Source organism: Paramisgurnus dabryanus, chromosome 7 (genome assembly GCF_030506205.2).
Source record: "Paramisgurnus dabryanus chromosome 7, PD_genome_1.1, whole genome shotgun sequence".
NCBI lineage: Eukaryota > Metazoa > Chordata > Actinopteri > Cypriniformes > Cobitidae > Paramisgurnus > Paramisgurnus dabryanus.
Window position 1 is genome coordinate 38,916,661 of NC_133343.1, and position 12,017 is coordinate 38,928,677.

The window sequence follows — 12,017 nt, forward strand, 5'->3', positions numbered from 1 at the left end:
TATATCCTACTATACATGCCCAAAACCCTTAAAAAAAAAAAAAAAACTTGAATTGAGTTTGAAATGTTTATTTAATAAAAAACTGAACAATCCACAATTGTCACAATCACAAAATAATATTACACATAAATATTAGAAGTTGCATACATAAACAATACTATTTAAACTTATAAATATACAGACAGAGAAAGCAATATTAGAGTAAAATAAAACAAAATAAAAGCAACAATGAAAACTACATTCAAAGCAGTACAATGTAATGTAGCAGTGGCGGTTGCAAATTCAAAATAAGTGTTTGGAGTGTCGTGTGTTGCTTGTGTTTTTAAAATGTTTTTGTTGCTTCATGTAAACCATGTGCATCACGTGTTTAGTCAAAACACGTGATGCACATACACGCACTCGACACTCAGAACACATATTTTGAACTTGGGAACCACAGAAATGACGGGCTGTATACATGTTGTGACAAACTTAGCATCAAGTGCTCACAAAAAACAAGTCACCAGCTGCCACTGTAATGTAGTAAATATCTAAATAAAATGAACAACAACTATATTGATCTTGCTTTAAGAAATCAGTCCTACACTGCAAAAAATGACTCTTACATAGTATTATTGTCTTGTTTTTAGTAGAAATATTATTTAAATTAAAATGCTTTTTCTTGATGAACAAAATGACCTAAGAAAATAAGTCTAGTTTTAGACAAAATAAATAACACACACACACACACACACACACACACACACACACACACACACACACACACACACACACACACACACACTTTAAGTGAATTTGTGCTTAAAACAAGCAAAAATATCTGCCAATGGTGTGAGAAAAAAAATCTTACGTTGTCTTTTTTCATAAAAACTTAATTTAAGCACAATTTTCTCACTCCACTGTTAAGATATTTTTGCTTGTTTAGGCACAAATTTACTTAAATTGTATATTTTTGTCTAAAAACTACACATATTTTCAAAAGTAATTTTGCTCATCAAGAAAAAACATCTTGATTTAAGAATTTTTAGTTTTTCTACTGAAAACAAGATAAAAATCCTAAGTTAGAAAGTGATTTTTTGCAGTGTAGATTCAATAGCAGAGCTCTGTCTTGGAATTAATCAAACATTTCTCACTGTAACACTGTCATTTCTCACATTTAAGAAAACCGGTTGCATTAAACCGTTCAAGTTTTAAAACACATAGATTTGAGTACTGTGAACTTAAAAAAATTGAGTCACATGCAGTTATGCACTTATATTTAAGTTCACACTACCTAAATATAAGTGCATAATTGCACAAGACTTAAGTTCACAGTACTCAAATGTATGTTTTTTAAAACTTAATGGTTTAAGGCAACCGATTTCCTTAAATGGTTTGAGTTAAGTTAACTGTTGTCAGCAAAGGTAAAGTTGATGCACCCTCATCTGGACAGACATCTCTTTGGAGCCCTTTGGAAATATAAAGGTACATATAAGTATTTGGCATAATACTCCCTTATGCAACAAACATATATTTCTCAATATATTACATGACAATATATTTAATGTGTCTCCATATATTGTGAAATTTACAAAGTAATATATATCATGATATATTATATAAAAATATATTATATATATGTAAGTGATATATTGCAATATATTATACAATACTGCAATTATTGCCGTTTTCATATATTGATTAAATACATCTCATTATACTATTTAATATATCCCATAATATATTGGAAATATATGAAGTAATATATTGATGCATATATTCTAAATGTATGTAATATATTGCAGTATATTTTGGCAATATATGGAGTAATATGTTGATAAATATACTCTTAATGTATGTAATATATTGCAGTATATATTGGCAATGTATGGAGTAATATGTTGATAAATATAATCTTAATGTATGTAATATATTGCAGTATATATTGGCAATGTATGGAGTAATATGTTGATAAATATACTCTTAATGTATGTAATATATTGCAGTATATATTGGCAATGTATGGAGTAATATGTTGATAAATATATTCTTTATCTATGTAATATATTGCAGTATATATTGGCAATGTATGGAGTAATATGTTGATAAATATATTCTTTATCTATGTAATATATTGCAGTATATATTGGCAATGTATGGAGTAATATGTTGATGAATATATTCTTTATGTATGCAATATATTGCAGTATATTGTAAAATACATGAGTAATATGTTGATACATATATTCTATATATATGTAATTTATTGCAGTATATTGATAAATATAAATAATTGTCGCTTTTAATATATTGCACGTGAATATAATATATATGTGTTTATATATCTCAAAATATGCAATATTATATTTACAAATATCCACCATATTGTATTCCGATTGATATGCAAAAATGTATTAACAATATATGTACAGATATAGTGTCACATGTATGTTTACTATATTGTAGAATATATTTTAAATAATATGTAAAATTATATAGAAATATATACATAAAAATATGTACACACATTTATACCACATATTAACACAGACTAATGGATAATCTATCAAAAGCCACCTTTATTTTCTTTTAATCAGGCACACATACTAAAACTAATTTGAGGTAGAGAGCTAAACAGACCTATTACAACCACAAGAGATTTTGCACATGGTCAGACAATGTGGTTTGCTTTACATTACATAAATGTCTTGCATTACATTAACATAAATTACATTTTAAAAGAGTGACATAAAACAGAAAATATACAAAATATAAATGAAAGCAATTTAAATTACAAAGGTCTATTTATTTCAAACTTTCAGCAGTGCCGTTATACAGTTAAAAATACAATATAAACAAAATGCACAGACAATAATAGATAAATAAATAATAAACAAACTTTCAAGGAGCTTTGGCAATGTGAAAAAGCAAAGACATAAATTACCAAAAGAACAGGCCTTTATCCTGGCTAGGAGTCCATCTTGGCTCTTCACTGGTTTAAATTACTTATATACCCATGCTTTTGCACTTCACCTGGTGTCTTAGCTCGTATATTCTACTGTTGATGGATTTTCTAACATCAGCTTCGGCCGTGGAAACTGGTTTAAAACAGCATCTGTGGAACAAAACAACAACGATTACTCTCTCCCTTCTCACTCCTTCCCCTCTGGTTCACAAAAATCTCTCCTGGAAGAGATGCAATCAAAACTGGAAAGCACCACCTCTGAAAACTTTGTACCTTGTAAAGCTTGAAGTTTTTCCTGGGTTGAGAGCATGCCAACGATCATTTCTCCTTCTCCTTCTCAAGTTTTACTGGTGGTTAGCAAACAACTTTTAGGTGCATTACCGCCACCTACTGATTAGGAGTATGAGTTAGGACTATAGGTCAGGACCAGAGATGTATAAAGTACTAGGGACCCAGACTTGAGTAAAAGTACAAGTGCTCTATCAAAAAAGTGACTTGAGTAGAAGTTGAAGTGCTCTTTAAGCACAGCACTTAAGTGGAAGTACTAAAGTATTAAACATGTTTTGTACTTAAGTATTGCAAGTAGTTTATTTTAAAATATACTACTCAAGTACTGAAAGTAAAAGTACAAGTATTGTGTAATGTAGTTATTAAAGAAAACAGTCAAAAGTTTGAATATAATATTGTTTATATTATTTCAAATGTTTTAGCTAAAGGACACTCACAATTCCTTTGGCTGTAGCAGGAGTACAAAGACAGGACTGTTCAGATAATTTAGATTAATTTAACCAAATAATTAAATATTAGTCGATATAATGGTAATAGGTACAGTAAAGGTACAAGGTGTTTCAATGAACTTAAGTTTCCTTCTTTCACGCACACTCGCCCTTTCTCACGCATTCTCTCTCTCTCTGTCTTTCTCGCGCACTTTGGTTCTCTATTTGCTTCACTTTGTCCACAACCCCGGCTCATATTTGGGAGTGAGAGGGAGGGAGGGGTCCGCCCTTCACTATCTCCGATTGGTTTAGAACACGATCTGTGTGTGTTTCTAATGTGTATCACCGCTCTGGCAGTGATAATGTGGGTTTGGAATGATTCGTAACATTTGAGTGTAACGAGTAACTATGCAGCACATAAAAAATGTATCGGAGTAAAAGTATTAAACTCATCGAAAATATGTACTGAAGTAAAAGTGGAAGTAGGAGAAAAAATATATACTTCAGTAGAGTACAGATACTGTCTTTTAGTACTTAAGTACAGTAGTGAAGTAGTTCTACTTCGTTACTATACATCTCTGGTCAGGACCTATCAGCCTCATTGTTGCTAGTCACAGGTATGTGTCCTTGTCCTCTCCTCGCGCCTGAATCTCAGCTTCCTACTCAAGCATTATGCTCCATCGCCTTTGGCACGCATTCTGGTTGAAGCAGTCGGTGCTGAGTAGAGTACTGACAAACATAGAAAATGAAAGAAAGGTCTCTGCTGTTTCAATAAAACTGTTATTTGTGTAATGCAGATTTTTGTCTTTAATATTTTCTTTAGGCTATATGCCATGCATATTCATGAATATGCTGTAGTTGTTTATTTGGAAAGTAAAAATTGTTAAATCATATATACATACATACATACATAGCACATCCATATATTCATGGGCATTGCTAGATATAAAGCTCTACTGGGGCACAGGCCCCCCATTTTTTGCTGACTTTTTTGAAAGCCTGCTGTGTGCAAGAAGTGTGCAACACTTCTATACAATGTCCTTTGCTCAACCCACTATTCTACAGTTCAACAGTTACTGCAAAAGATACATATATACAAGTATAATCTTCGTTATACCTAACATTATTACACATTTCTTGAAACTATGCCTCATATTCTCAAAACAGTAAAGACAATTCCATAAAGTCTCACACAATACTCCAAACATCATATTTTCAGGTCAAAATGAAGCTCTACACTCAAAACCATTCACTCTTACTGAAATACCAAACTTTTCCCTCAGACAACACACACAAGCTTTCAAAAACACACACACTACAATATAGTATTACACACTTGTGCAATCAATTCAAAACAATATATCCAAAACTGGTAAGTTGCTTGTGGTTCTCCCCCTCAAAAACCTTTTCACATGACCAAAAAGACACAATCAATGTATGCATTTTTATTCATTCATGTGCTATACACAGCACAACTGTAAATTGTAATATTTCGCCTCAACATCCCGTCTTAGTTCTGGGTCAGGCCAGAGAATCTCATCCACATCACAGGCTATATTGGTCCTAGCCAAACAGCAAGGGTAAAATCCTCTTGCCTGATCCACCCCTTGCATTCATCTGCTGATATGTCTATCTGTATGGAAGGCAATTTGATGCATTTCTTTATTCCAGTAGCATAGTCCAACAGTGTATGCACACTAAAGTTACTGTACAGAGCAGTCTTACTGTAAGTACACCTATCTGTTTTCCTCCCTGAAGGCTCTGAAGATGGAGGCATAAGTAAAGCGACTCAAATTAGGCTTTACTCGTTGCTCAGCCTCCCTCATAGTCATACCATGGACCAGGACATGGTCAACTAGAGTGGCTTGTATTTCACCTTGAAATTGCTTGTCACCTTGCCCTTCATCTCCTTCCTCCTCTTTCACCACGTCCTCCTCCTCTTCCTCCTCCTCCACTATGTCCTCTTCCTCCTCCTTCACCACGTCCTCCTCCTTTCCCTCCTCCTCTCCCTCCTCCTATTCCTCTCCCTCCTCCTCCTCGACCTATTTCTTCATCATGTCCCCTCCCTCCTCCTTTACCATGTCCTCTTCCTCCTCCTTCACCACGTCCTCCTTCTTTCCCTACTCTTCTGCCTCTTCCTCTCCCTCCTCCTCTTCCTACTCCTCCTCGACCTATTTCTTCATCATGTCCTCTCCCTCCTCCTTTACCATGTCCTCTTTCTCCTCCTTCACCATGTCCTTCTTCTTTCCCTCCTCCTCTTCCTCCTCCTCTTCCTCGACCTATTCCTTCATTTCTCTGTGGATCCATTGTTTCAAAGCTCAATGAACAGATTCAGGCCCTTTTATGTATCTATTGAAGGATCTGATTGCTGTGTGTTCAATTTTGACTTTTAGTGTTTCCAGCTTGGTAATTGTTTGCTAAGCTTTGCTGACTTGAGTGAACAGTATTGAATGCTAGTGCTTTCCATATGACCAGATGGTGTAAGCACTGAGAAATGTAAGGATTTGTGTGTAGAGTTTTGAAGTAACAGTTCACCAAAACTGACTCATGTGTTAACCAAGGTGAAAAAGTAGTACACTTCCATAGTGTATTTTAAGTGCTTTATTTTCGCACACTAATTTTGTACTTAAGAAGTACTAAAGACAAATTTTTAGTATATTAAGATGTTCTTAAGATCATCTTAGTGTACTTCACTGTGCTATTTTGAGACACCATAAATATGAACTAAAATGTGCTAAAAATGTATTTAAAAAATGTATTTATGTACCACTTGTAGTAAACTTGAACCCATCTTTGTATAAAAGTTGTGTTCAAGATTAATACAAGTGTTAACTAAATAAGTTTTTTTATACAGAGATAGTATGTTAAAAGTGCATGTTAGTTCATATTCATGGTGCCTCAAAATAGCACAGTGAAGTACACTTAGATAATCTTAAGAACATCTTACATCTGTCTCAGCAACAATTCAATTCTACAGACTTGACGAGGTTTTCCTGAGATTTTTCCTCTAATGTTTCAGACCTGATCGGGTGAGGATGTAGTTTGTCTTACCTCCTTAAAACTCATCATCTCTCTTGTCTGCTTCGCTTTCCCTGCTTTGCACAAAACATGTTCATCTAAAGAAGCCAATAATGATCGAGTCAAAATAAGATTATTATTATTATTTAGAAACTTACTTTAGTCTGGTCATGTTTTCATAAGCTAAGTCACTCGCGTGGCATCACCTTTTGAATGCGGTTGTGTGCAATGCGGATGAGCGCAAGACGTGCGCGGACATGGATACGTGCGTGCACGAGTCAATGCGACTGCTTCGTTACAAGCGTAAATTGGGTAACTACATTGCATATAGATCCGTTTTTGCCGCGATTATCTTTGTAAAGGAATACACTATTTAACTGCTAAAATTTAAACTTGAGATTTACACCGGGGCACAAAAGATTTACACTGGGGCATGTGTCCTGGTTAAAGGGGTCTAGCGATGCCCCTGCATATATTGCAGTATATTAAATCATATAAAGACAAACTATTACATGGAAAAACATAGTGCCCTTTTTGGTCTTGGTTACAATATATTTTGTATCAATATATACATGTATGGTCTATTCATATACTGCAATATAATGGAAAATATACATATTACATCCTATATATGGGAATATACTGCCTAATATATTACATGATATTTTCTATGCATATATTACAATATATTGGGAAATATAAATATTAAATCCGATATATGGTAATATATTGCCTAATATATTACATGATATTTTCCAATATACTGCAGTATATGTTTGTTGCATAAGGGCTAGTACACATATACAGATACACAAGACAAATCAAATGACATATAATTAAAGTTGTACATTTTAGAAAGTTTACATTAAACTGTACAAAGATACAACAACATATGATCAAAGAACTTCATAATATACATCTTCTTACTTCATTTTCTGTGTTGATGTCCTCAGAGTCTCTGTGTTGTTCTGCAGCTTCATTACAGTAGGCTACTTCAATATTGTTGTCTATCAAACACAGAATAAAAAAATAGAATCACATACATCATAACACATCTATTAACTATTTAACCTCTTTAATTTAATAATTTCATTATTAAACTTACATCATTTTGGCCAGATTGCAGTGACATCAATTTCTTCAGTGTCTAGATCAGTCTGATGTTTTAGCTTCCACTGTTACTTCGTTATATTTCTCTGGCAAGCACAGAATTAAAAATCAAAATCACATACATCTGTTTACTATCTAACATGTTTGATTTTAAAAATTGAATGAATAAACATACATCATCTTTACCCAGAAACCTCTTCATCGTCCACAAAGTTGACCACAGTGTACATGACCTCTGTAAACACAAACATGAATAGACTTCATATTTAAAAAGATGAAGAACAGCAAACATATAACGTTTAAATATATTATGACTCCAAGCTTCTTTACAATAAGCATCTAGGTTCTCTCAAAGTGAAGCTGGCTTTGTTCTAAATCAATATAAAGCTATTAAAACAGTCTTGAAAAATAAGCAGCATCAACCAGAACTAAAGCAATGAGCTTTTAACAACAAAAGATCGTCTGTATAATTTAAAATAGCAGAGAGACACTTGCTAGCTGCTAACATTTCAAACACACAAGTTACTGTTGCTTTGTTTGTTTTAAGCAAAGAACGTCTCATCTTGGCTTCTTTAAAGTTTTGTTTTTAAAAATTTAAACATCGAATTGATTCTTCTAACAGCCCGGTTTGAATGTTACTTCGCGTATTTTTAACCTCATGTTTACCGCTGTGTACCACTTATACCCTTAAAGTTTTACTTTTTGTGCTTTAAATTCAAACAGTTCTAGTATAAAGACAAAAACGAATCATAGTAAATAACATAATATGAACAAATAGGCAACCGATCAGCGTGATGCAGGCAAATGAATTAAATCAAACTTACCGTAATGTCGATGAGCAAACAAAGAGACCGAGAGTAATCCATGCAGTAACGGTTCGCGATTTTGGCCCTGTCCCAAATGGCGCACTTCATGTGGACTTTCGGTCTCGTGGCCTTAAATTGCGCGTTCTCGCTAGTCTACGAGTCCGTAGGGTGTCCCATCTGTCATTTTTACGCTTTGAATTGTGCTGATCAGCGCCTCCTTTACCCCCTTGATGCGGTCTTCAGCGAAGCCCGCACTGCAGCAGGCTTCGCGCACTTTGCCAACCCAGAAGTCCTTGCGAAAGGGCAATCAGACCAATCAGACGACGGAAGGGAGGAGTTCACACTGACGGGCAACTTCTCTACCTATTTCCGGTGTGATGCTCGAGTCTGTCCCAAAATACGACACCGGTGCACCCACGTGGACTCGCATCAAGGGTCCCTAAAGTCTGGACTACGTGATGTCATCAAAGTGTGGACTCTGAGGAGGACCACAAGTCCGGAGTGTGCCATTTGGGACAGGGCGTTTGAATCTTCCCGTCAAGCCCATAGGTAAAGCGGTCGCACCTGAAGGGTGGAGGTGCATCCTGGGAAATGTAGTCCTTTGGCGTTGTTTCTGCTTGATCCTCTGCTCGCACTTAATATACTTTTTTTATAATCCGCGTTTTCACACTACGCATTGTTCTTTATACTTGATAATTAATAAAAAAATAAAAATAAATGTTTTTATAAAGTTTATTACGTTGACAAAGCATGTTTAGTTGAAAAACATGTTAACAGTTATTTTGAATGATGCTCAGATTTTCTTAAATATAAAATCTTTGTGAATCAGCACTTTCTTGATGAAATACAAAACTCTGTATAAACATGCCTCAGGAATTTATTTCTGGGTTTAGTGGATTAACTGCCATACTAATCATTGGAAACATTTAACGTATACCTAAATGAATTTTTACTTAAATATAAACTAATACTGAGTTAAGACATGTAGCCTAATTAATTTATTGTAAATGAATGCATTAACTAACAATGAAAAACACGTCATGTTGTAGTTAATGATGACTCTTCAATAGTTTATGATTAGTATATGCCTTAAAGACACACTATGCAGTTAATTTACCTTAATATAACAGCTTCAAAGTCATTTCGATGGTAAACGAAGTCATAGTATGGCGAATCATCCTCCTGTTGAAGCTCGGGGAGGACGCCGCTGGCAAAACCAGCAATGCAAGCTTGAGAGAACCGCCCCTGACAAATCTCGCGAGAATCATGACTTGCTTTACGGCAATGACGTCACACACGTTAGACTTGTGTAAATAACCCAGTTATTTAGTTTTTAGATTTTCTCTACATGCACTATACTGGGCATAAGTTTAAGTTTTCTAAATATTAGTTGTGTTTATTCTGGTTTAAAAAATGTTTTATTGTCATGCAAAGTTATTAAGCCTATAGAGACTTTTATTTTGAAATGGCGGATAGACAGATTGCCGCGAAGATCGAGCATGCGCGGAAATCGGTCACATGTGGAGATCGCTCGTGCACGGAGAGAAGGAGCAACACGGTCACGGAGTCAAAACGATTAAATATAAAGTTATAGCAGATAAAAAGAAATTTAGAGTAATTATAGTTGCCTGATTAATGTAGCACACAGTTTATTTTGGTTTATTTTTGGATATTTTTGTGTTTTTGGCCTTCTTTTATTTTAGTACCTGGTTGAAAGAGGCACAAAGGTCAGTCACGTGTATTTGAGCACTTTAACAGTTAATATAGTCTTTGTGCTTGCTTATAAGTATTTTCTTGTTATACAAGTAATTTTATATTGTCTATATTAGATGTTATCTTTAAAATGTGATAGTTTGCTGTTAAATATCATATTATTTACTTTAATTTTGTATATATCTTAATTATTTGTGAATGTTATTGTGTGTTTTAGCTCTTACGGTGTTGTGGACTCAAAAAAGGCAATGTGAAGTGAAATAAGGTGCATTTTAAGGAAATGAAAACTGGAAAAAAGAGTCAAACGCAAACATCAGTGCAAGAGTCAACTTTATTTCAACCGGGCTGCTACAGTAAGAGCTTTACTTCATTTATTCTATATGCTGATGTAAATGATGACTAGCCAAGGATCAGAGCCATGCATTCCAGTGAAGGAAATGGAAACAGTTGAAATGCAACCTTCTCAAAGTAAAGCTATAAATGATGAGCTAGAAGATCATTCAGAAGGAGAAGGAAATGAAATACGCCGTTCTGTTCGCAAACGTATTCCAACAGAAAAAATGCTTGCATATCAGATGGAGAAGTCTCAAAAGACAGAAGGCAGGCTTATGCAAACATATGAGCAGTGGAAGGCTGAGGCTCGAAAGGCCAGAGAGCAGCTGAAAACAGACATCTCTGAGAGCGAATTAGCAATGCTTGTAGATACGATGGAAGGTGAAAGAGACAAAGTAATGAATGCATACATAAAGGTCCGCAGTGATGTCACTCCTTCCACAGATATAAGACGACGGATTGATGCTTGTGATGCGGTGACAAAGGACATTGTAAAGATGGCTTATGAGAGGATCTCAGGCGTTGATGGAGACTTTGACAGTGAAGCAGTAAAGGTGCGTCTTCGTGAACTGCTAGTTCGAGATTATGCTCGCTCTGTTTATGGCTCCACAGTGTCACGTATCAGTTCCAAACCAAGTCAGTCCTCATTGAACTCCGCGCTAAGAGCAAAACAAATTGAAGCAGCAGCAGAGCTTGCGGCTAAGGAAGCAGAATACGCTGCTATGATTGAGGAAAGGGAGCAAAGGAAAAGAATTCAACTTCTAGAAGAGAAGCAAAGGCAAGAACTTAATGCTGAAAAAAGTGAGTTGCAAACATTACAAGCAGTAAGGGAGGTAAGAGCAGCTAGAGCAAGACTAGAAGTTTATGATAGAGAAGAAACAATTCATTCTGGTAATCAGAACAGTGAGCTGCAGCAACATGTAAACATTACAGAGCCTGTACGCGCAACCTCAGCTAAACCAATTCTGAATGAGATAGCGTTATCACCACCAACTAATGCTGATGTGTCTTACCTAGCACAGGCCGTCCAAGATAGCATGATGTTGAACCGACTTCCTATGCCAGAGCCTACTATCTTCAGTGGTGACCCCATTCATTTTGTTGAGTGGAAAACTTCATTCCAATCACTCATTGACAAAAGGCACATCTCTCCAGCAGACAAATTGTATTACTTGAAAAGGTATGTCACTGGTCCTGCTCGTAAGACTTTAGAAGGCATCTTCTACAGAAACGATGAGGAAGCCTACCAAGATGCATGGAAAAGACTGCAAGATCGTTATGGACAGCCATTCATTATACAAAGAGCATTCAGAGAAAAACTTGCGAATTGGCCCAGGATACAAACCAAGGATGCTGAAGGGCTCAGAAATTTCTCAG

At 35.2% G+C, this 12,017-nt stretch overlaps 1 long non-coding RNA gene across 1 annotated transcript; it reads right to left on the minus strand.

Annotated features, from left to right (window-relative positions):
- Positions 1-1,229: 1,229 nt before the first annotated feature.
- On the minus strand, positions 1,230-8,671 carry LOC135734356 (uncharacterized). The gene is made up of 5 exons (XR_010527295.2): positions 8,613-8,671; positions 7,964-8,023; positions 7,784-7,874; positions 7,606-7,685; positions 1,230-1,448 (listed from the first exon to the last, which is right to left on the minus strand). It is a non-coding gene; the product is annotated as an uncharacterized lncRNA (long non-coding RNA).
- Between the last annotated feature and the right edge of the window lie 3,346 nt (positions 8,672-12,017).